Source organism: Oncorhynchus clarkii, chromosome 17 (assembly GCF_045791955.1).
Source record: "Oncorhynchus clarkii lewisi isolate Uvic-CL-2024 chromosome 17, UVic_Ocla_1.0, whole genome shotgun sequence".
NCBI classification, from domain to species: Eukaryota; Metazoa; Chordata; class Actinopteri; order Salmoniformes; family Salmonidae; genus Oncorhynchus; species Oncorhynchus clarkii.
Genome location: NC_092163.1, coordinates 24578086 through 24584085, shown reverse-complemented (window position 1 = coordinate 24584085; position 6000 = coordinate 24578086).

Genomic DNA, 6000 nt, shown 5'->3' with positions numbered 1-6000 from the left:
TCTTTGGCTACATTAAATCTTTATTCATATAGCCAACATATTCATGCTTCGCCTATTCCTCTTTGATTTAGAAGATACTGTGGCACAAACAACATGTATTAGCTAGCTACGTTTGCTCTGACTCAGTACTTTTATTAGCTAACTAGCAATTAGCATTAGTGGCGAACACAATTTAGCTTAACTTGCTAAGAAATTACAAACTTGCTGTTTGCAGATGTAAGAAACACAAACTATATTGCAATTATAGAACACTTGTGGATTTACAGTGAAGCATGATTTATGGTGAAGCATGGTGGTGGCAGCATCATGAAGTGGGGATGTTTTTCAGAGGCAGGGACTGGGAGACTAATCAGGATTGAGGGAAAGATGAACAGAGCAAAGTACAGAGAGATCCTTGATGAAAACCTGCCCCACAGCACTCAGGACCTCAGACTGTGCCGAAGGTTCACCTTCCAATAGGACAACGACCCTAAGCACACAGCCAAGACGATGCAGGAGTGATTTCGGGACAAGTCTCTGAATGTCCTTGAGTGGCCCAGCCAGAGCCCGGCTGTGAACCCGATCGAACATCTCTGGAAAGACCTGAAAATAGCTGTGCAACGCTCCCCACCCATCCTGACAGAGCTTGAGAAGATCTGCAAAGAATAATGGGAGAAACTCCCCAAATACAGGTGTACCAAGCTTGTAGCGTCATGCTCAAGAAGACTCAAGGCTGTAATCACTGCCAAAGGTGCTTCAACAAAGTACTGAGTAAAAGGAACATTTGTTGTTTTTTTGTCATTGTGTCTTTTTTTTTTTAAATCAATTTTAGTATAAGGCTGTAACGTAACGAAATGTGGAAAAAGTCAAGGGGTCTGAATACTTTCCCGAAGGCACTGTATTCAGTGTCTTCTCTAGACACAAACTGCATGTTTTCAGTAGCCAGCATGATCTAAATATCACATTTAGAGTTTTTTTGGGGGGGAAATTTAATATATCGCAGCACTGTGGCATAATAATGGGGGCAATTCTGACTTGTATAGTGTTGAACAGAGATCACAGGTACAGAAGTTGCACTGATCATTCTGATCAAGCACAGATCACACATGGGCCCTATTACATACATGTTTGGTATGAGCTGTGTGCACCTGAACTGGCCATAGGCCTTTAGACTTTTCCCCCCTTAGTACAAAGACACAATATTTCTCCAAACCCACTCAAAAGGCAAAAAAGCAAACAGCTCTTACTATTCATCTTTCTCCTCTGTAGAGCAATGTGCGTATGCATATCAAAGTGTATGTACTACTGTACATCACTTTGGACAAAAGAGTCTGCTTAATGGCATATAAAGACGTATTATTACATTGGTACGAGACAACCAGTAAAGTTCAGTTTTTAAATAAGAGAAAATGGCTCAGATCAGGCACTGAGTGTGTGTGTTGGATCAATACTGCGGGGCCATTGGAAGAGGAGTGCTTGGCTTGACGGGAGGGTTCAGCCTTGGAGTGGATGGAACGGGGAGGGAACTCGTGGGCTCATGGTCTAGTAAGAACAGCGTGGGGTAAAAGCACTCCCAGACTGAGCATAGTAGGTGTGAGGGAAACAGCAAGCCCGCTCCTGTGAAGATATCGCAGACCTGTGTTTCGTAGCAAGGGTTAAGGTAAGAAAATAGTTTTTTTCCCCAGCAAAGATTTTGTTGAATTCTAATTTGAGGGCTATTCTGTATATTTGGTATGAATGAAGACTTGGTTGGATTTCATGATCATAGAGATTACACTAAAATTGTAATGGGAGCAATGTTAAATTGGGTGCATATCCGCAGTGTACTCGATCTACAGTATTAAGCATTATTCATTTATAACTATTTGATACTTATACATACGTCTCTGTCTTGCTCAATATGGCATTTGTGGTTGTTCTTGCGATCCAGTATTGAAAGAAATAATGAATTGGGACCTCAAGCTGATTTATCCTTTACCCTACTCTTTTTACTATAGTCTTTCTAGTTTGTGTGTATAGTTGAAAAGGCTGAAAGAAATGACATATTTCTGTTGACATTCCATTTGGACAAGAGCCAATGAACTCCCTGTAAAGGGCTTCACTTGAATTGATGACTTCCATTCGAATATTGGGAATAAACGTTTAAAACAATTGTGCAATAAGTATTTGAATGTATTTGCCACGTATGTATTTGACCCACGTCCGATGTTAACAGAAATCCCATCAAATATTAGGGTCTGTGCGGACACAAAATGATCATGAATGCAAACTGAAGACACATTTTGTCTTGCATAGTAGCCTATTTGTAGCCTTAATAGTAGCCTGCTTTGTTTTGAAAGTCAATTGCAGTTTTTACGTGTAAGTACGCAAACTCACTGGGAAGACCATGTGTTCCTAAGAAATATGACTGGTCTTCAACAGTATGTGTTCCAAATGCTCCATGAGAAGTAATACAACGACAGAACAGTGCATACTGTTGAACACAATGGCTCTCAAAAGATTAGAGCACCGCCTTACTCTTGGGAGACCTCATTGTCACGTCTCAGGCCCTTTCGAGTGCACGGTACCAGAATCAAATCATATTGTCTTTATTTTCAGTTCTTGTGACAAGACAATGCAGAACCATAGGGGGGCCAAGTTCGGTATCCATTGCTAATCCAGCCGCTCCAATTTAGCTTTGTCTTCCCACCGTTTTCCCTTGTTAACGGCAAGAAAGGACTCAGAACCTCAGGCCTGGAACAAATCACGAATGTCATCTCTGCTCATGCAGATTGCAATTGTTTGTGGGCAACCCGCAGCCCCGAGGTCTTGGGACCTGAAGAGCGTAAGGAGGGCAAGGGGTGTGCTCCAGGGGTGTGTATTCGACCCCTTCCAACACCTCTCCGGTCCAGTTCAGTATCTTACCCCACCGACGGCCCCAAACGAACGATACAATAGCCTCTCCAGGAGGCAAGTCCATCGCCGAATCTCCTCATAATTCACATGGAAGGGTCAATTGTACAGTAGCCCTTTGAGAATGACCACCAACCGACACAACTTATTCTTAGGGGGGAAAAAGTGGGGGTGACTGAAAACATTTATGGAAAAATACAGAGGCACAAAACAGTGCATGGGTAGACAATCGCACTACCCCATTCAGTTATGGAAAGTGCCAGTAAGGTTGGCCTTCAAAGTCTTCATAATCCACTGAATGCAAATGTAATGGATTATTTGAGGTGTTTATTAATGATGACGATACGTTGTATAAGGGTTTCTTGCTGCTGCATTATGCATTATGCAGATGTTTGTTTAAAGATACACTATGAAAGTCGATCTATTATGGAAGTTTAGTTAATTACGACAAGTTTTGGTTTGAATGTGGCTGTATTGGTTCATACACATAAAATATTTCTGACTGTCCATTTGGTGGACCCCTTTTGTTTGAAGAGAACGCGTTGGTCTCTTTTTTCGGCTGCCGTTAAGGCGGCACTAGTCTTAAACGCACGTTAGTTTGCAATTTCGTCATGTAAAAACTGTCGCACTGGCATTTTCTAGCCCTAAAACAAAATGTTTTACCTGTCTTATATCAGTTCCTTGCACTCAGATAGGCTGGGTGGAAGTATTTGAGGTGTGTCCTTAAAAAACGTGATCCAAAGTGCTAATTTTAGGCAGGAATATTTCAGATCAACCAAAATCTGGTTTGAGCGTTAGGCTACGTGTCCATCCCCATCATGAAATGAGAGATGAGAACATCGGTAAGAGTGAACCTTGTATTTAAATGTTATTTTCCTGTCACAATGGCTTGTTTTCCGTTTCATATGTTTAAAGCCCAAGCCCTCCCTTACCCTAGGCCTACTGTAGCGAAAGGCTGGTTCAACAGCAATGTATGTCTTTTTTAATCCCGCCGATTCTATGATATCATTACATTTTACATTTATTTATTGTTGTTTATTGTTTCATTTCATTACAACCAAACTTATCAGAATGATTCAACCTCCTGGTTTTATGGTGACGCATTCAATGCAACTCCTGGAGATGTGTGAATATGATCTGATCTGTAAGATGGTTCTGAATGTTCATAAAACATATTTGGCAGCAGTATAATGGGTGAGTGGACATTCTCCCTTTCTCTTTATATTGGATCCGGCTACTGTGAAAAGTTTGGTTGTGAGTAAAACCCTCCGTACTCTCCGTTGTTTTAATAGTAGGCCCACGGGGAGAAATGATGGCCCCTGTAAGTGTGACATGGCCTATTTTAAAACAAGTTGTTGTTTTCGTTTTGTTCTGAATTTGATGAGAATTATTTGTTACGGTCACGGATTCCCCCCAGTACTGCTGCTCATTCAATGCACCAGTTCCGGAGGTCTACGTTACCAGCCTCTAGGCATCACTGAACTGTCTCATTACGCACACCTGATTCCAGTTCCCCTGATTAGTAATTGTATACAGTTGAAGTCTGAAGTTTCATACACTTAGGTTGGAGTCATTAAAACTCGCTTTTCAACCACTCCACAAATTTCTTGTTAACAAACTATAGTTTTGGCAAGTCGGTTAGGACATTTTTCCAACAATTGTTTACAGACAGATTATTTCACTTATAATTCACTGTATCACAATTCCAGTGGGTCAGAAGTTTACATACACTAGGTTGACTGTGCCTTTAAACAGCTTGGAAAATTCCAGAAAATTATGTCATGGCTTTAGAAGCTTCTGATAGGCTAATTGACATCATTTGAGTGAATTGGAGGTGTACCTGTGGATGTATTTCAAGGCATACCTTCAAACTCAGTGCCTCTTTGCTTGACATCATGGGAAAATAAAAGAAATCAGCCAAGAGCTCAGAAAAAAAATTGTAGACCTTCACAAGTCTGATTCATCCTTGGGAGAAATTTCCAAACGGCTGAAGGTACCACGCTCATCTGTACAAACAATAGTACGCAAGTATAAACACCATGGGACCACGCAGCTGTAATACCGCTCAGGAAGTAGACGCGTTCTGTCTCCTAGAGATGAACGCACTTTGGTGCGAAAAGAGCAAATCAATCCCAGAACAACCGCAAAGGACCTTGTGAAGATGCTGGAGGAAACAGGTACAAAAGTATCTATATCCACAGTAAAACGAGTCCTATATTGACATAACCTGAAAGGCCGCTCAGTAAGGAAGAAGCCACTACTCCAAAACCGGCATAAAAAAGGAAGACTACGGTTTGCAACTGCACATGAGGACAAAGATCGTAATTTTTGGAGAATTGTCCTCTGGTCTGATGAAACAAAAATATAACTGTTTGGCCATAATGACCATCGTTATGTTTGGAGGAAAAAGGGGGAGGCCTTGCAAGCCAAAGAACACCATCCCAACCATGAAGCACGGGGGTGGCAGCATCATGTTTTGGGGGTGCTTTGCTGCAGGAGGGACTGGTGCACTTCACAAAATAGATGGCATCATGAGGTAGGAAAATTATGTGGGTATATTGAAGCAACATCTCAAGACATCAGTCAGGAAGTTAAAGCTTGTTCGCAAATATGTCCTCCAAATGGACAATGACCCCAAGCATACTTCCAGTTGTGGCAAAATGGCTTAAGGACAACAAAGTCAAGTTATTGGAGTGGCCTTCACTAAGCCCTGACCTCAATCCCATAGAAAGAGTGTGGGCAGAACTGAAAAAGTGTGTACGAGCAAGGAGGACTACAAACCTGACTCAGTTACACCAGCTCTGTCAGGAGGAATGGGCCAAAATTCAACCTACTTATTGTGGGAAGCTTGTGGAAGGCTACCCGAAACATTTGACACAAGTTAACCAATTTAACGGCAATGCTACCAAATACTAATTGGGTGTATGTAAACTTCTGACCCACTGGGAATGTGATGAAATAAATAAAAGCTGAAATAAATCACTCTCTGATATTATTCTGACATTTCACATTCTTAAAATGAAGTGGTGATCCTAACTGACCTAAGACAGGGAATTTTTACTAGGATTAAATGTCAGGAATTGTGAAACTGAGTTTAAATGTATTTGGCTAAGGTGTATGTAAACTTCC